The 20,637-nt window shown below is 39.7% G+C and overlaps 1 long non-coding RNA gene across 2 annotated transcripts; it reads right to left on the minus strand.

Annotated features, from left to right (window-relative positions):
• Nucleotides 1-6,237: 6,237 nt before the first annotated feature.
• LOC105354550 lies at nucleotides 6,238-7,946 on the minus strand. Of its 2 annotated transcripts, XR_909146.3 has the most exons (4): nucleotides 7,752-7,946; nucleotides 7,405-7,483; nucleotides 7,184-7,274; nucleotides 6,238-7,094 (listed from the first exon to the last, which is right to left on the minus strand). It is a non-coding gene; the product is annotated as an uncharacterized LOC105354550 (long non-coding RNA). The 2 variants fall into 2 exon arrangements; XR_909145.3 differs by having other exon boundaries at nucleotides 7,184-7,483.
• Nucleotides 7,947-20,637: the final 12,691 nt, after the last annotated feature.

The raw sequence follows: 20,637 nt of genomic DNA on the forward strand, positions 1-20,637 counted from the left end.
TACATTTTCCTCTCTACTGGTCATTATGAGATAAAGTGCTGCTCGTGTCTGGTTACCTGACTAGTTTATGAGGATGTAATGATTATTTTGGTTAAAGTTTAAGACTCTGGCTTTGCTGCATTTGCCTAAAAACACATGGATAGTGCAGTCGTTTTATTCTAAACACTGAGCCTGGTATCTCTGTGAGACTATAGAAGCTTTGCCCCCAACAAACGGTAGATTACAGCGCTCACAGAGCAAATAATTTTGATTATAGTCCTTGTATGTTGCGTGCGTCATGCTGCAGGAGGACAGTGGGTGCTTGTGCAGCACTGAAAAATAAAATCATACCCTTTCCAAAAACCTTTTTTTTTATTTCAAAATTCCATGGAGAAAACTGTTTGCAACTTGTCCCGTGATCTGGTGATTGCTATCAACACGCATGCAATCAAAATCACTTCCCATTTCGCAATCAATGCTTAAACTGTGGTCAACGCAGACGGTTATCTGACAGCTGCCTGCATAATAACCTCTTGTTTATACATAGAAAAACTTTCTCTGTTCAGTTTGAACAAGCTGAAGCCTATAAGCAGAATGCCACAATGTTAAGGTGGTATTTTTGACCATACGGAAGCACATTACATTCAAAATGAAGGTAGAATCATCCTGTAAAACAAATATCATGCTTAACCAATGCTTATGACTCATTAACCAGATGACATTTATGATTTACGCCTAATATTTTCCACAATCATTAGAAAAATGTAACCGCCTCAAGACTTCCTGCTGCTTTCACACCTAGTGGAAGAGTAACAACTAAACCACCCGCCGGTTTTTCAGCTTCATTAGTGGAGCTCAAGTCTTAATTGCCCTGGATTTATGGGGCGGTGGTCCTGCAGAGCAGCTGTAAAGACTCCACTGTCCTTTTAGTTCTGGGTCTTTTTTTCTTTTCTTTTTTTTAACAGCCCGTCCAGCTGGACCTTGGGCCACATTCTGAACAGTTTTCGTGTTTATCTGACTCCTGAAAATATTGATTTTTTTAAGTCTTTGGGTTTAGCGGGGAAAAAAAGACTCCTAATCAAACATCTGCATACAATTAGTAAAGTGCTCAAAGCAGACACTTAAAAAGCAAGAACTGCAGTGCATCTGAGGATCTCCATCAACATGAAAACATCAAGACAATACAGAAGCTGAGGTGAAGAGAAAAAAAAAGACTGAGGACTGTAATTATATATGACTGATCGAAATAGCAAATACACAGTAATTATATGATCGATAGAAATAGCAGAAATGCTGTCATGAATATGACAGCTGATGTGGTCTCGCTCCAGGAAACCGCCGACTTTATACGTTTCCAAAAAGCCATAATCAGGAGCACACCAGGCATGCGCTCCCTGCTGAGGAAATTGCCATGTTGAATGGAATTATAGTCATTTGGGATTGGTGCAGCTGAATACGTTTGGGAACGTGGGTTCATTGCTAACCCTGTGCCCTTTTATAGACCACAGGCTAATGGTCGCTGTATTTTTATATCAACAAAACGGACACATGCTCTTCAGGTACCTGGCTGATTGAATCAAAACTTTATTCTTTTATAGAAAATAACATTTATTAGGTAGATTAAACTGTGGTTTCTGACTGAAAGAAATGTAATATTAAAAAAAAAATAGAGGACAATTCTCAGACAATAATTCTGTTTATCTGCCCTTGGTTGTAAGCTTTCAGTTTCCAATTAGCCTCTTTGTCTTTGACCTGAAGGAGTCAGACTGCTGATCTCTCTTTTAGCCCCTCCCACATTCCTTGGTTACTTATTCGTTGTCTGTGCACACGTACCCACCTGTGTATTGTATGTATGCAGACTTATGGGTAATAAAAAATTAAAATTAGGAGGGCAAAGAGTTTGTGGATCATCGGAACATTTAGCTTTAAATCTGGAATTTTTTCTATCCTTTTTATGCTCTTTGACAATAAAAATCCTTCCTGCTACTTTAGTATTTTCAGAAATGTATAGATTTCTGTCAGATAATCATATATTTTCATGAAAATAAATAAAATAAAACCTGAAATGCTTTTTTCTCCCCCCCCTGCACCTTTTGAAGTCTGAGCATGCTCAGTGGAGAAGCATCTCCTCTGGCTTTCATCACCCCGGCCTTGAATGAACCACAGAAAGTCTTGCTGACTGTTTTTATGGGGCCGTCCAGAGAGACTGTTCTGCTGCTGCTGTGTAAATCTCTGCTTGCAGAGGGACTTTACAGAGGAGGCTCACACGTCAGGGGTCTGGCTCGCCTGCAGTTTGGACTCCAGCCAGAGTGAGCTCATCTGTGACAGTGCGTCCAGCTGCTCAGTCTAGGGAGTGCTGTTCTTTGTTGACCTCCTCATCTGGCCCGGGCTGCTGTGAGGATGCGGGTTAGTGTGACACTCCTCAGAAGGCTCCGCTAGGGGTTGACCACTGGCAGTCTGCCGCCCCCTCGGCGCCTGCTGAGCAGCGCGGCCTCAGGCCTCTACTGTTCCCCACGGAGAGGCCCAGTTTGTTCTGGACACACGCCAGTGCTGAGCAGCAGGGGGCATGGGCAGGTCAGCTCTCAGGGGTGGTCTTGCAGTTCATGCGTGTGAATAAATGTGTTACGTGTTTGGAGCCGGGATGATTAGCTTGTGTTTTGCTTCAGTGTGATTCTGTTGTTCTTGCTTCAGAGTTAAGCGTTGGGATGTGAAAGCTCTCTGTCTTCATTAAACCTACTGTGCATCCTGGGAATAGAGAGGAGGACAGGTCATAAATGATTACAGTTCATACTCATTCAGGAGTTTCTTCAAAATAATTGTTAGCAAGCTCTTAAATGAAGGTTTTGTCGCTTAAGGTTGCTGGTTTCACCACACAGTTGCCTCACTTCCTGTGTGGAAGGGTGTCATTCTCTATCAGCAGCACTTAAAGATCCACAGAGCTTTTCAGAGTTTTCAACATCCTGGAAATATAGTCCAGATTTGGTCTGCTGGACTTTGTCATCCAGCCAAATCCTGAGCTAACAAAATCAATCTGCTCCCAAATCATGGGGCCAGCCAAAGGTCATAACCTGAGAAGGAGTCAGATCTTCACGTTCACCCTCCTTTTCTCCTCCTCCTCCTCCTCCACCACCTGATCAGGTTCTCTGTTTGACCACTCCTCTCACACATGACCCGCTCTGGCATGAGCCTGCCATTTGGAATCCATTAGCCAACCCAGTCGGAGGTTTCTGACAATTAAAAATAGATGTTTTCCACGTTCTCTCTCATATTAATGGCCAGTAGGGTGTCATGTTCACTCATGGGATCAGCTCCTGCTCCTTCAGGTGTGTAGTGTTGTGTTTGGGGTCAGATGAACCTGGGTTTTGGGACGTTGTGGCTCTACAGACTGACTCTGCTGAGCTTTTTTGTTCTTAGAAAAAACCTCACCCAGATCTTACAAAATCTCTCTGCGACAGCATTTCTGCAGCACTTGGCTTTAAGTGTTTCTTTTAATTTTCGAGAATTCTTGAGAAAATGGTTCAAATTTAAATTGTGGTGAATCAGGAGCAGATGCAAAAATGTCATTGGAAAAAGCTTGTAGCTGTGACAATAAAGCTACTACATCAGGCCACAAGTTAAAAACGGCACATTTATAGTTAAAAGACTTCTGGGAACGCTTTTAAAATAGATCAAAAGATGATCGGAGTGGGACTTTTCAATGATACTGGTGTTATTTGGGGGTGGGATTTTAAAAACAAAATGATTAAGTTCACAGGAAATGTGTGACTTTTAACAGAATTCATGTTATCTGAGTCATGATTCCTGTTTTTGGGTGCACATATGAACACACAATTTGCACTTTTTGTTTCTTGAATACAAGGATCATAGCAACCATTTGCTTGCAGAGCAGCATGTGATGTACGAGTGTGTCTGATGACAGCAAGGCGCAAGCGGACTCGTCCCCAGAGATACACAAACCACAGCAGGTCTTGAACTTTTGGCATCGAACCTGACCAGCCCATCACAGCCGCGGGGGCCTGGAACCCGTCACAGGACTCTCACATCAGATGATAGTGATAAAAGTCTTTCTGAATTTGTCCTTAAAGCTCCTTCATGGTAATCTTCTGCTGTCATGTGATGCGGGAGGCAGCCGCTGTGCCTCTGTTGGCCTAAAAGTTTTCAATCTCCGCTTTGTTTTATTCACAGCTGCATCCTGTGATCCATGTTTAAGTGAGAAGTTATAGTGAATTATTTTTAGGGCTTTGTAGCAGAGGTCAAGTCAACAAGTCTGTCAGAATAAGGAAAATATTTTTGGAGAGGCTGAAAGAAAAAGGAAACTGAGCAAAAGCAAGGAGCTTTTTTGGTAAAGTCCATCAGCTTGTGCATACCATCACAATAACTGTCTAAAAATGTTTTCATGACCCGTTCAGTTCTGTTCTGTTTGTTTGTTCATGAAACAAGATTTTTTTTTGCATCTAAAATGCGGTGGCGCCCACTGCTTTCAATTCTGGTTAACCTCATTGAGTCATCTGGTGTTGAAAAGCTGCATGTCTCTTTTTTTACCATTACCAAAAAAACAAAAAAGAATTCTGCATTTTCTTCTACTTTTTTCAACCGTTTCTGTTGTAGAATTTTGCAGGCTTTCTGGTGAAGGTCCAAATTACAGGGCTGAAGGAGGTGACTTTCAGCTGGTAGGGCAGCACACCATCTGCTTCTTTTGAACAGTTTGAGTTCATGCCTCATTTCCTAACAGCCTCTGTGCACAGAGCGGCTACCCTGTGCCAGGCGTGTGTGGTTTATTAACACAATAAATAGCCAGCTGACAGTGGCTTACAGATTGGACTAGTTACACATGTGTTTTAGATGATCTGGCATTGTCAAATAAATATTTAAAAAAACCCAGCATAACCAGGAAATAGTTCTTCAGCCTTGTTGGACCATCTGTGAGTTTGAATGCTTACACCCTCCATTTATGAAACCAATAAAGCTCTGACAAAGTAAGAATAAAGGAGGCTTTAAGTAGATTCCAGTGGGCCTCCGAGTCAGCAGATCCATGCACCTCTCCCCCACATGGCAAGCCTGTTGCTTTAGTCACAGGTCGACAGCAGCTTAATAACAACTAGCAGCTCCAATCAGAGGAATTCACGTATAGGCCAGAGCCAGCCGACTTCCCCTCCATTCCTCTATTTTAAGAGTCAGACCAATGGGGGTGAAATTACACTCCAATATACTTAATCATTTCCATCAGTGATGTGGGATGCAGAGATGGAACAGTCAACTGCATTGCGTTTTTTCCCCTTTCTTTCCACAAGGCACATTTGCTATCCACATTAATGCTTTCAAACAGTTTGTACAATAGTCTTTGAAACTGCCAGAGCCATGCGTCACTCTTCCTTTCACCCCAGCGAGAGTGATGCAGAGGAAGAGATCCAGGATGAAACGAAGGAAAAGGGACAGTTGATGTGGTTGTGGCTTTTATCCTGAGTGACTCACTTCTAAGAAGTGGCTTTTATTTTTTTGGACGCGTGCAGAGGAAGTGTGCCAGTTCCTCCTTACTGATTAGCTGTGTTGCTGGCTTGTTCCCCCTATACTTTCTTCTCCCTGAGCTGCGTCTTGTCTTCAGGGATGTTAAATATATCTCACTGGCTTCACAAAGATAATAAGTTAAAAATTGCAGGATGTGGGATTCTAAAATGAAAAAGTCATCTGCCTTCCTGCTTTCATTGGTGTGGTGAAAGAAGAAGTTAAAAAAGCATTAGGTTTAGGCAGCGTGCTTGCTGCTGCTGCTGCTGCTGGCCGGATCACAAACACACAGTGTGACTGTGTATGGTGATTCCCTGACACACACCGGACACCAGTCCATCGCCGCAGTGGCGCATGCTAACAGGAAATCCTCAGCTATCTGCTGAATGACGCTGAAGGTGGTGAGAGAAGGCCATGCATGTCTTCTCCATTCCTCAGAGGGGCCCAGCAGTAGTCTGGTACAAATCTGCCGACAACTGGAAGTTCATGTTTGGAATTACATGGTCAAAGTCTTCACATCATAAATGCTATTTCTGGCTAAACCAGAGCTTGGAGAACACTAAATAATATTTGTTGCCCAACAGTTTGTCAGAATCAAACCATATATTCCAGTTGTGATCCATCAAGCCCTTCAGAAACCGGACCTCAGATTTTCTCTTTCTGACCTTCCTACAGCAATGAGAGCTGATATATGAATATGGATCGTTAAAAATAATAAATATTGGGTTTATTAAAAATGCTTCAAAACATGTTTTTTCTTTATCGTTTTTTCCACAGTCAAACATGACATTTATCTGCAACAACAGAAAAACTATATTGCAATTCATTATTTTACACAGGTTTATTTGAAAAAACAAGTTTAACAATAACTTTTATCAGGATATATGGGGGAAAAAACCACAGCAGTTGCCAATAATCAGCCTCTGATACATTTATTAGCTGGTAGGAAATTTAAAGGCAGATTTCGAGTCAAAAGTCAAAAGTTTGCTGATCCAGATTATATTTGGCAAGAGAAAAAGACACTGGATAAGCAAAAGTTTCTTCACATAAACCTAGAAAGTATCATAAAAGCATTTCCAAAAATTCACTTTTTTCAACATTTTACTTCAATTGTAAGGCAGCGTCGCCAGGGGAAATACAAGTTGTTTTTTTGTTTTATAGAAAAAGTAGCTGTGAACAAATCACAAAATCAAAAAAAGTATTTTAAATCATTGATAGGACCAACCTGCTAACATTGAAGTAAAAACTAATAACACTGGAACAGAAATACATCATTTATACTCTGAAGCATGACAGAGGAGGATTGAAGATGTGGCCTTTTTTTGTGCAAACCACTGGATCTGGATACCTTGGAGGCTCCAAACTGATCCTGAAGTCTTGAGGTTATCAGAGTGTTATGGAGGTGAACCTGAGGTTATCTGCCGGATAATGAAGCTGGATGTGAAAATGGGGGGAAGCTGGAAGACAATGATCTAAATCCAAGCAGCAGATCTGAAGCATGACAGAAAAGTAAAGAATCTTGGACTTGAAGTGATGCACCAAGGGTTTTCTGTTACCTCTAACCGATCTACTTGCCAAAACAAGAACGAAGAGTCACCAGTTTATGCTCATGGCTGGAAGAGAAAAGAAACAAACTTTTGGTGTAGCTTTGAAGTTGCTAAACCAGCACTTGTATCTGGGTTAGTTGGATAATTACACTTACCTCAATGAGCAAACTGTGGTACAGCAGTGAGCAGCACCTCAGATGAATGAGTGAGTCATTAACAAGGAGCAGAGTCCAGGTTTTGCCTCCACTGAAGGAAAATAGCTGTATTATGACTGCTCGGCTCTGATGTTTACAATCTACGAAGGCCTTTGACTCCTGCCCTCCATCACTAACCCGCTCCAACCACCACCAAATCCTCTATTTATTAAACAACCCACCACCTGTCTGCCGAAGAGGAATGTGTGAGCTGTCAGGATCCAAAGACCGCAAACACTGCTCCCAGTTTCTGCCTCCATTCTGGAAGAGACGGTGGAGAAGGAGAGGTGCTGAAAGCTACTGCCTTAATAAACGCTGCAGCCTGCTGCTTCTTTCATTAGCCCGTTCTTTCTCCTTCCAAAATCCTTCTCTACCCTTCACTGCACTGTGAAGTGCTGGTGTGGTTTAGGAATAGTGAAATAGCTTTGTGTCTTCTTTTTTTTTTGTCAAACATTTGGTGAGAATTCCCCCTCCAACTCACAGCTGGCTCAGGAATGTCCTCCAGCTCCTCTCCCAAGTCTCCACTCACCTTCTCGTCCCCGACTGCTGCGCCATCCAATCTCTCCTGCCTCCAACTATTATCTCTGTCCCTCAATAATGTCCTCCTGCCTGTTCGTTCCATCCGGATGGCAGGAGGAGGCTGGAACAGGGGAAGAAGGCACTCAATGCCAAAACTCACAAACTGCTCACTGAAAACACAAAGGGTTGCTGTGGAGATGGGACCATGCATGGCTCAACCGGTGCTTTTATTATTTCTCTGGCTGTTGGCTGTTTTTGGCTTATTCAGACTGGATTCCTCATTGGAATCAGAATACATATTAATACACTTTATTATATATATATATATATATATATATATATATATATATATATATATATATATATATATATATATATATATATATATATATATATATATATATATATAAGAAGCAGATGGTGTGCTGCTCATTCAAATGAATTAACACACATGGAATTATATACATAACAAAAAAGTGTGAAACAACTGAAAATATGTCATATTCTAAGTTCTTCAAAGTAGCCACCTTTTGATTTGATTGCTGCTTTGCACACTCTTGGCCTTCTCTTGATGATCTTCTAGAGGTAGTCATCTGAAATGGTCTTCCAATAGTCTTGGAGGAGTTCCCAGAGATGCTTAACACTTGTTTTGCCTTGACTCTGCGGTCCAGCTCACCCCAAACCATCTCTATTGGTTCACTCTATTGAGTGACTGTGGAGGCCAGCTCATCTGGCGCAGCACCCCATCACTCTCCTTCTTGGTTAAACAGCCCTTACACAGCCTGGAGGTGAGTTTGGGGTCATTGTCCTGTTGAAAAATAAATGATGGTCCAACCAAACGCAAACCGGATGGAATAGCATGCCGCTGCAAGATGCTGTGGTAGCCATGCTGGTTCAGTATGCCTTCAAAAATTAGTAAAAATTTGCATAGCTACACTTGAAGAGTTTTGAAATATGAAGCCCAAAACACGCCTTTACACAGGTTTTTCATTGGAAATGGCCACTTGAACGCGTCTAGCCAAGGGCGGTGCAAACGAAGCTTTACATGCCCTTTATTTCACCGACTGCTTATTTTTTTTTTATAGACAGTTGTTTATCGTTTTTGGCACTTTAGCTTCCTCACTTAGGACGCCATCATTCAAGTGCGGACTTGTCACTTGAACTAAAACCAAAAACTGTAAGGTACACTTCGACTGTCTCAAAGCTGTTTCACAGCTCTGGTTCTGTTCTTTAAAAACACAAACTCCATCTAAAGCTGCAGCTTAAAACTATAATGCATTTTCTCTGCTTATATGTTTTACCACCAAAATCATAATGTGACAAAATGTAGCTCTTTAAACTGTAAAGCCCTTCCTGAAATGTTGAATTTAGATCTATTTAAAATTTAGCATAAAATGACAACACAGATACAGTCTTCTTTTGAGTTATTGGTGAAAGTTGTCCACATTTATGGGAAACTAAAAGTTTTTAAAAAACTATAAACATAGGTTAATCTAAAGCCTGATGGTACGGTCTCAACAGTCACAAGTTGTCAGAAAAATGCAATTATTGCTTTATGTTTTACTATTCCACCATTAATCATGAACACATATCTCTGCAAAACAACTGAAATAAAAATGATGTTCAGTGAAGGCATTTAAAAAAACCTATGAAAACCATTGAAACAGTAATTTGACGGCTAAAACCACAGAGTTAACTCATGTGGGGATCCTAAAGGGTTTGTATCTTCCTTCATTTGTCAGATTAATTTCTACAATAAAGTCGCTGAAATGGAACAATGTCATGATTATCTGATAATAATTTTGTAAAGGCTTGACAAATGCATCAGGATATAATTTCCAAAGAGGTATTTGTATGTAGAAAAGGGAAAAATGGATGTGTGGGGTCACACATGTGCTTCCTGCCCAGCTACCTGCCCTCACTACAGTGGAAAGCAGCAGCCATCCTGGAGGAGGCAGCTCAGGGAGGGTGCAGATACTCAGTCAGCAAACCCAGTACAAACTACAACTCCAACCTGTGACCTTGTCTGTTTCAAATAATTTACAGCATGGCACCTCCTTTTTTTCCGCTCTTCAAAGACAAACAAAGGCAGCGCTGCTCCGAGCACGAAGCCCATATTTATCACTTGTTCTTTTCCTTCTGAGCATAAATCAGCTTGGTTTGGATGAATTGCTGGTAAGCCTGATTTTCCTTTGAGGCTGATTGACCATGGTCTTATAAGGCACAATATGTGGAGAAAGTTTGATCGCTTTCCACAATTCAGTGCACTGGCATTTAGTGCTATCGTGATTTTCCATGACACATACACTGTTTCCAGTTTTTCCCCATCTAAAATCATTTTTTTATTAAAAAATTCCACAAAACACAAATTCTTCCCCAGAAAATCACCTAATGTAATTATGGATGGACTGCTCCAGTGGATAAAGGCCTTATTGTAAGCTTTTGTGGACTGTGTGAATTCCAATTTTTCACCATGAATCTATTGTTCTGCTTCTTGTCTCTCATACAACACAGCAGCTTGAACCATCATGAATAAAAGGCCATCAAAAGCCTCATGAAATATACATTAGTTGCTGTGCTTTGTCACACTTCATTCTATACATTTCATATGCACTCTATGTGTGCGTAGGGCTGGAAAAGTTGCTGCAGCAGCGCAGTGCTGCTGGAAGCACTTTTGATGTTGCAGCTAAAGTGAACCAGATGTACAGAAAGAAAGTCGCTGCATTGCTCTGCACTGAGGTCAGATCTGGATTCTTGTTTGCAATGGTGCTTAATTTGCATGCTTACGCTGGAGTGAGTATTTACAAGAAACAAGGAAATGTTTCATAAAGGTGTTCAGAGGAAGTTGCTCCACTTAGTGTAATATAAGAAGACCTTAAGTGAAAGAAAAAACAGTGGAAGCTGCTGTTCCTGTTTATAGTCTCTTGGCAGTTACTTGCAGAGATATAAAAAGCCAGTTTGGGTTAAATATTATACGGGATTAATGCTGCTGTGACTAGAAAAGGAACTAAAAAGCTGTTCATCTCCTTGAACTGCCAATAACAAAACATTTGAAAGGAGCCGTAGTTCCTCAGATATGCTTTTTAAATAATTGACTAATCTAATCAGGGTATAGGAACTAATGCGGTATGTTCTAAAGACCTAAAAAGAAAAAAAACAGAAAACAGAAAAACTTTTAAACAATAGTGTTTTTATGTGTAATCTGCAATGTGAAACATGTTTTTATGTTATATAACTTCTAAAAATGTTTTTATTCATAAACGATTTTTATATAGCTTTACCTTTAAAGTGCAAATAAGCAAAGTTTGTTTCAAATAATAATAACTACTAAAGTGCCAATCACAACAACAAATCCCTCAACACAAAAATGCATTAAAAGTCACACTGACGCCAACAAAGCAAAACAATTTGTAGAAACGCAACATAGCATTTTAGAAATCAAAACATAATTCCAAGAAAACAAAACATCATTCCAAAAAAATGTTTCGGAATACAAAAGCTATTTATAGAATTCAAAATGAAATGTTAAAAAAACAAAACGAAATAAGAAACAGAAAAAGGTAGGTATTATGTATACTGTATCAATAGACATCACTAATTATATTATATTTGTTTACCCTTTCAACCAGAAGTTATTTGACATGGCAATATCATCCGACAGAAGATATTTCTTTAAAAACCCACTCCAATCATCTTTTAATCCATTCAAAGGTGTTACCAGTGATCTTTTAATTGTAATTATGCTTTTTCCAGACAAAATAAAAAAACCTGTGTTGTTTTCTAGGATATAGTTTCTGCAGACCAGCAGTAGTTTCTCAGAAATCTGTCTCTGAGTTGTGGGCAGGACTGTTGATACGAAAGAAGTCCACCTCACTTCCCATCATCCATCTGTTTACACGCTCTCCCACTAGCTTAAAGCCCATCACATCCCCAACCTAACATTAGCGGTGCAACAAAAATGGTGAGCAACAATAAAGCGGCAGTTTTGAGCCAGATGTCAGCTTGGACGAGGAGAACAAACACATAAGTGCATGTATTTGTCTGCAAGGGAAAGCATCAGAATGGAATGGAGCAGGGAGCTTGTGCGTTTATCTGCTTCTGATAAACAATTTGTATAAAGAAATACTCAGAAAGGGGATTTTAAATTTAATTTTCTTTAAATTTGTTTTCCATCATCAGAAAAATGCCACAAGAACATGTTAAAAACACTAGAAACACCATTTTTGTTGGAGTAGTTTTTAGCATAACCTCTTCAAAAGCTTAGTGATAGCTCTTTAACTACAGTTTATGCTTTCCCTCTTTTTCAAAACTCAAACATCTTCCAATCAGTGATGTCCCATTGTATCTACAATGTTTTTTTGGGGAAATTACTTTGTTTTCCAAACTGTTTTCTTCTAACATTTTGATTTCAAGATTTTTTTAAATTAATGTTGTTTTTTTTTGTTATATTATTTGTTTTTCTTTTTTGTATTGTTGTCATGATCTTTAAAATGCTTTGTGTTTTTGCGATGAGTGATGTGATTTGCACTTCAGGGCCACCGTATAGAATATATGTACGGGCAACACTTTACCAATTCTCTAAAGAAATTTGACACAGAAACAATAATTCTTGTGTAAACTCTCAGAGATCTAGAAAAATTTTAAGCAACGTCCAAATTTTTCCCCAAGAATGAACTTTTTTGTGAATTGTTTCAGACATGTTGATGAATTGTACAGTTCTGGTAGAAATAAATGATTACATTTACACATTAAAAATACTTTTCAAGAATTTTTCTTTTTTTTAACCTGTCCTGTCCAACAGATCAGAGCTGAAGGTCTCTTGTGTTGGACAGAATTTAGTGTTACAATAGAAGTTTAGTAATCTTCAAACTCAGTGTATATTTGATTAAATCCCTTTTGTATTTGAGGCTAAGCTTTATTTGTAATAATTATTTTTATATGCATTCCTTGTTTGATTAGACGGAAAAAAGAAGAGAGGATGTTAGATTGTCTTTAACCTTAAATCAGATCCTTAATATTTTCACGCAATGTGTTGCTAATTCACACTGTGCCATTTGAGAAGGACTTCACTTAGTATCACCTTAAAAAGGAAAGACACTGAAGAATATTTTTGTGTGTGAATGTGTGTGTGACTGGGTGAATGGGACTGTGACTGTAAAGCGCTTCAGGCCTTTGAAAGAAGGTAGAAGCGCTATATAAGTATACGCCATTTATCATTTACCATTTTAGAAATAAAGCCAGACAAGAAGGGGTTAAAACATATATTATAAGAAAAACTGAATGCCTTTTTCATATTTTTTTTGTCTCTGTACTACTTAGAATTCAAACAGAACATCTTTCCAACTTTTATAGTTGGAAATACATATTTGCAGAGAACAAATCCAATACAATTACTTTAAAATCTTTTACTAAAAAGATGATTTTCTGTCATTCATTCAGTTTTAGGTAATTAATCACCAAAAGTTAAATAAATACAAACAGAGAAACCCTCTTTTCCCAATTTTCTTATTTATTTTATAAGAGTCATAGAAAACAGACACGTTGAATCTTTAAGTTGGGCTGACGAATTGGTGGATTTAGTGAGCATACACACATGAGGTCCAGCTAGGACAATGTGCAGGTCCATGCAGACACCCACAAGTTGCAGAGCAGAGCCCTGCTGTCTTAGTTCATTGTGAGGGGAGCCACAGGCATGCTTGGACGCATCAGCCCAGGATCAGATTGCTTTTGTTGGGCTTGTCCCAGGTCCACGCTGTTTTTCACGGCATGAAAGGGCCCTGTCAGTGTTTGTTAGCAAAGATGAGAGGAGGTGCAAGCACAACATAGCCGACTGTGATCAGTAGGGGCCACGAGACACCCTTAGGACAACACGGTGCTGTGTTAGCAGGAGGGGCAGTCATGCAGTACTGACAAAACAAGCAAACGTGATAGCTGAGCCAGCTGACAGACGTGCACATGACAAGAAAACAGCAGGATATACAGGTAGAGGAGTATTAAGACAAAAGCTCAAGACTTTAAATGCCTCTATTTCTACTTGTTGGCTGGGATGTGTTATATTTAAAAGGCTAAAATAGCTGATTACAGACCCACTCTAATAAAAACGGTATCTTTGGTGTTTTTTACATGTTCTTGTGGCGTGTTTCTCATGTTGGAGGACATGTATAAAGACAATCAAGCTTAAAATTGCATTTCTGAGGATTGCACTATTCAAATCGTGGTGTGTCAGGAATAGCCGTAAAATGCAGTTGGAAGAAGCTTGTAGCTGTGATGCAGAAGCTACAATCGGCGGGCCAAAAGCTCTCAGCTGTGCTCCATTCTGATACATCAACTTGCAGACAAATTCATGTACGTCTTTGTTTTCCTTGTCCGAGGTGGCACTTGGATCAAAACTGCACGGCTGGATAGCCCCGATATTGCTCGCAATTTTTGTTGCACTGCTAATATTTGGTTGGTTTTTTGAGGTGCTATAAGCTAGTAGGAGAGGGTTTAAAAGGATGGGTGACTGGAAGTGGGGGCGGAGTCGCGCTGTGCCAATTGTCCTGTCCACAACTTGGCAGTGGCAGTAGTTCATTAGACGCACATTTCTAATGAACTACTGCCACTCTGCAGAAACTATGGCCAAAAAAACAACACCGATTTTTTTTTGTGGCTAAAAAAAAGCCAAAATCTTAATGAAAAGACCTAGGAATGCTTTAACAACAAAGCGAAAGATGACTGGAGCGGGACTTTAAGCAGTGGTTATTGTGTATGTACCACCAAACTGAGCGCATGCACCAATCAACAGTTTGATAAGAGCTACAATAAGACTGAGGTTTGGCATGTTGAGGAAGGATGGAGAGGGTCAAAAGCCACAACACAGGAGGCAAAACATCCTCTCCAGCACTCCCAAAAATCACATCCCCTACGGGTTATTGCAGCCCGACCTGCACATCCTTTCCATGGTCCAAACACAGCAACTGTCTTCGTGGTGCACCTAGTCTGTAATGAATAACAAGGCATTAAAAACTTCAGCTGTGGAAATGTTTGGGTTGTTGGGGAGAGCAGATGCTTATTATCTATTTGAGTTGATACATACTGACTGTTCCACATGAATCCACATATCAGATCATTGAAAATACATATATTTTTTCATTCTATTGTTTAAATTACATTGTGAGTGTGAGTCACTATAACATTTTTTTAATAGTATTGTTAAACGTGTTTGCGCCCCAAACTTAATGATATGATTTCAGGTTGCAGGTTGAAGCTACTCAGAGCATTCGTCTTCAGTGTTTTGGGGTTACTGCTCCTTTTGTTTGCACACAGAGTTGTTTTTTATCGGCAGGTGTGACTTCTGACCCTTGCTCTGTCTGTCTGTCAACACATCCAGACCTGACGTCTCACCCTGGGCATGGAGAGACACGTCGCATCACCACAGGCTTTGTCTACTCACCTGCCTGCACAGATACAATATCCACTCTGTTCATAAGGTTTTCAGTGCTAGCATCTGTTTGTGTTTAGATATTTGTTTTTCTCCAACAAGTTGCAAAGTAAGATGGTAAAAAACACAGGCTGTGGTTCATGATGGACCGCCCTCCCATGAGTAATGACCATAAACCAGTTGTTGAGGTTCAGTTGGAATACGATGATGTCAAAGCCAAAATATCGTTAGGCATTTCCACCCGTGAGCTTCCTCTATTTTTTTTTTTTGAACAACAGGTTAACCTTTTACACAATGATAACATTCTTGGCAGCACTCCTGGTCAAAGCACGCAGACACACACATGGGCAACACACTTTGATTCAATCAGCAGATGTTTCCAGATGCTTCCTAAACGGATGACGGACAGGGACGCTCCTCAGCTGGAAGCTGACCAGCCAGAACCACCCAGTCATCCATGCTTCGTCTTCCCCTCAGAACACCAATAGTTGTGATTTATTTCCACAGGAAGTGTCGGACACGTGAGTGGGATAGGGAGTGACATTGTTAAACTTGAAACTACAAGATAAGATGAGGCCAAAGGAGCAAAAAGTTTTTTTTAAAGTAAATATATCTATACCTCGTTACACTAGTCTATGTTTTGGCAACGTTATTGGAAACATTACCCCCTCAAGGGCTTACGATTGGCAGCAAGAAGTTATTAAACTATTCCAGTGTAGTGCTCTTTCATCACAGATTCACCTTGTAAAAATATCTGGATGTTATTGAATCTGTCACTCTTTAGACCCCGTGCTCTGCCTTACATGTGCACACATGAAAACAAAAACAGCAGCTTCTCCCCACCCAGAAAAACTGTGACCCACCTGATCAATCTGATTACTGGAACATCACCAAAAGTCGCAGACTTCTCCAAATGTCGGCAGAAGTCAAGAGTGGGTGTGCCGTCCACCTGAATGGTAAGATTGTAACAATTATGGTGTTACTTCAGCTCACACAAGAGAGCCATTGTGCAGGGTATGAACTCGCTGTGCTGCTGGTGGATCTGAAGCTTGGCAGGAACAGAGCTGGACAGGGGCGAGGTGCGGAGCGCGCCCACTGCTGAATCGCTGGCTTTGTTTCCAGCCGTGTCTTGGGAGTTTGATCATATGGTTGGAATAGATGAGGTTCAAAGCTGCACAGGACATCAAACACCTGTATAAGCATGTTTAATCTTTCCATGAATAGCTCACTTTTGGAAAATTGTCCAGATCTTTAATTCTAAATTAAAAAACCTAATTCACCATGCTTGTTTTTACTAAGATCTTTTTTTTATATCTCAAGGTGTTTTTTTGCACATTCTACCTTTGTTTTTAACACAACTGGATCTGCAGGAGATTTTGCAATCATTCTTTATTTGTGCGTCTCACCTGTTACACCTGGTTGTGATTCACCTGTACAGATACGTGTCTCGTCATGACTTTTGTATTTCAACAGGTGTCTGCTTCCTCAATAACATGAACTTTGGCACAGAGGCAAATTCAGCACCGAGAAGCAAATGTGGACAGAAGAAACTCACCAAACTCAACCAAACATGTCATCTCAATTTGCAAGCATTTTCAGAAACCTGGTACTTTGCATATTGTTCAGCAGTAGTATGAGTTTATAGCTGGTGAAGCGTGTCAGTAAACAAGATCATGTGACCAGAGGAGTGTGTGTGGAGTGTGTCAGTGCTGGGAGGCAGGATCAACGCTAGTGTGAGTCAAAAAGACAAACCGGCCTGACAACTCATGGATACAGCCTTTCTGAAGGCGTGCGTGTGTCTGTTTGCAGATGCTTAGCTTCTTAGCAGGTCTAAACCGAACCAGTCGAGTGGAGCAGAGGGCAAGCGGCGAGAAAAGGACCAATAACACACAGAGTACAACCGCCATGCCCAGTTCCCATGATCCCTCAGCTGATCCCGCTGCTGATCCTGCAGCTGATCTGGCAGCAACGGACTCAGTCAGCACATCATCCACTTTGTTCTTCATCCAGGTTAAGACAGAGATTAATTCTCTCTCTACAAGAAATAGCACCTGCTTAGACTGTACGATATCCCGCCATGCATGTGGTCTCTCAGCACAGACAGACTAATTCCTTTAATAAGGTTTTAATCACACAGTGCTTTTTATGTTGAGCTGTTTTACTGGAAAAACTCTGATTATTAACATTCGTGTGAAATGTAAAGATGTAGAAGCCAGTGGCTTTCTGTTTTCACACCATGAAGGCTAACATGCAAATATGTTGATCCGTGTGTACAGGTCTGATTCCCTTCTTTATCTTTATTAGCATGAGTCCCCATTACTCAGAGGCCACTTGTGACATTTGCTAATTTACCATAATTAGCAAACATCCAAAAAACTAACTATTTAAACTAAACAACTTCCATTTTCCTTTAAAAAGTTCAGTCTTCAATCTGTTTTATTTTTCATTTTTATTTTTACATACTTCTGCAGTGTTTTCCTCTTTCCTATGAAGATTTCTCTTCACGTGTCACTGCATAACTTCCTGGACCTAATTATAAGTCTGTTTTTATTTGGAAAAGCAGCTTATGTCAAAACCCTGACCCATCAATTCGCAGTTTCTCTCATACTTGGAAACCTCACACTCTGAAACAAGAAGTTGGCATTTCTCGCAACCCTGATCCGTCCCACTTTGTACAGAGACAACATCCGACAAGAAAACAAACTTTTCTCATGGTAGAAGGAATTCTGAAAAAAGTCCTTGTGTAATAAAAGCGCCTCACTTGTTCTCCCCATGTTACCTCCTCTTGTTCTCTCTTGCTGTCTAAACAATAATTAAAGCTGAGCAGAGGCAGAGATAAAAGACTTCGGGCTGCACACAAACATTACTCAGGTGGATTGGTTCAGTTTAGTCTGGCTTTTTGTCTTGATTGTGTTGACAAATTCCTTCATTTTGGTTCCTGCTTCTGTTCTTCCTCTGTGTCATAATCACACCTGGCTTCAGTTACTAACCTGTTTTCCATCTCTTAATTACCTCCAGTGTCTTAAACCCATCGTTTCTGTCACTTATTGACATATAGTTTGTATCCTCGTAGCTCCTAATCATGTTTCAGTGTATGTTATAAGATTTTTAGGTCTCTGTCTTCTGCCTTCTGTTTTAACTGCCACAGACCTAATAAATGACAGTATAGAAACACGTCAGTTTGTGTGCTTTTGAACATGTTTGAGTCCAAGCAGAGATTTCCGCCTTTTAATCATGTTTGCTTCTGGTTAAATTATGTCAGAGGGCTGACAGCTTACAACAATCATTGTTAGGTTTTGTGCATCGTGTTTCCATGCAAACTGATGCATCAGTTTCTCATCATGTTTTGGACATTTATTCTAAAATAAATGTGGTTTTGTAGTCCAGTTTGTGACTATCAACAAAGTATGTGTCACACATTCACGAATGCGAGTTATTGAAATTGTGTCCATACTGAACTGTCGCTATACCAATACTAGTGCATGTTGGTTTTGTATGAAGGGCCCAAAAACAGACTTAAAAATGTGTACGTACATTTACATGGACTTTTAATTGTAGTGGTCGCTTGAACGCACATTTCTAAGGGTGGTGTGAACGAACCATTAAAGATACGTCTCAGGAAACCTAAAAAAGACTTGCAAGCCAAACAATTTCTGCTATAATAACTTTAACAGGTTTTATTTTTTTCAATGACGTTTGTGTTTTAAATGTTTGGTCATACCTTAAAGTAAAAAACAAGCATGTAACTTTACAACTTTACAAATATCTCCTTAAATTTACTGCAAATGCCCAAAATAATATATAAGCTAACCAGAATGTTCTGAGGAGTCTGCTGCACTCAGGTCACTGGGACAACTTTCTGGAATGTTGCACATTTGCTCTTCTTTTTTCGTGAGTTTGAAACTTTGTTAACTATCTTGAAATGAAAATGCTAAAATGTTCAAGGGCCTTATATTGTAACCAGTCGATAGGAATGATAAGAATCTGAGGGTGAATTCAAGAGCAGATCCAAACAACTTAGAATTTGACAAAAGAAGGTTGTCTTGCTTCTTCCTTCCATCCCCCACAGTCTTTGAGTCTATCATGGCTGTCACCTAGCATCAGCAAGTGCAAAGACTGAAGCTCCATGTGTATAGCATCCTGGACTGATCCAGACAATCAAAGAATGAGTGTATCCACCGGGTCACAGAGAGTTTTGAAGGAGGAGGTATGTTGGCAGAAGGAAACAAGGCTAAGCAACCGAGCGGAAACAGAGACATTAATGAAGAAAATGTGCTTTGAACTTGCAGAGCTATTTCCTTTTAGGCGGAATTGGTTTTTAAATCAGGTAGTGTGCTGTTGCTTACTCAAAATTGGAATCCTGGAATGATTTGTGACTTAAATTCCTCACAAAAGTTGTGGGTGCTAGAGCTCCTCAAGTTCCTTAAAGGGATACATGGGCTGATAGCACAGTGATAACAGTTTAAGGACACGCAGAGATACTATAGTATACTGCAGTGTTGAGTCTTTGGTAATCAAGTCCACCACCTGCTTCAGATAAAGCATGAGGAACAATGTATGTTTATAATGTGGTCCAACATGTTTTTCTTTAATTACATCTTGAACAAAAGACGAGCTTTGTTTTGTTGGATTGTAAAGACTTGAAGGAATTTTGAGTGAGATGCACCAGTTCCTGCATACTTTGAATTAATTCCATTTGGAACAGTAGCTTTTAAATGTTTACAATCTTGAAACTATAACATTGTTATATTTTCAAATAGGCTTTATAACAAATTTGATTTATTTTAATCTAACAGCAGCACATTCAAGTTCCTTTCAAAATAAAATTCTGTGTCATAAAAGATCCTCCTCAAGCAGTAAATTTACTAACACTTATTATTATGCAATTCTCTCATTTAAGAACTTTGCTTCTGAACAGAAACTATAGGCACTGCTGCTGAAGATAAGAACATGTGCTTTAAACTTAATCTAACAATAAACAGTCCTGACAATAGATCTAATCATCATTTTACTTAGTCATCTGACGTGTGCATTTTTAAGGATTGATAAAATACATTAGACTCCTTAATTTGGTGTCATGTCAAGAGTGGTTAAAAACAGTTTTTTTTTTTTTTTAACTGTTATAAGATCACTTCATTACAAAAAATCTTAAATACAATGGCAAAATGTAACTAACAACACCATTATTTATACAAAACAGCTGAGAAGAAGCTTGTTGTAATGTTAAGCCATATAAAGAAAATTGAATTGAACTGAAATCAGGCTATTTTGAAGATCCATGGAAAAACTTCTGGTGAAATATTTTAATAAAAGAACATTTTTAACAAATAGAACAACTTAAAGTTCTGACTAACTGCAGAATGACGACTGAAAGGCCAACGTTGTGACAATGAGCAGTGAAATATGTGTTTACTTCCGTGACTGTCATGATGTAAATAAAGCATCTCAGCCATATTAAAGCGCTCTCCATGACCCT

This window comes from Oryzias latipes, chromosome 8 (assembly GCF_002234675.1).
Source record: "Oryzias latipes chromosome 8, ASM223467v1".
Lineage (NCBI taxonomy): Eukaryota > Metazoa > Chordata > Actinopteri > Beloniformes > Adrianichthyidae > Oryzias > Oryzias latipes.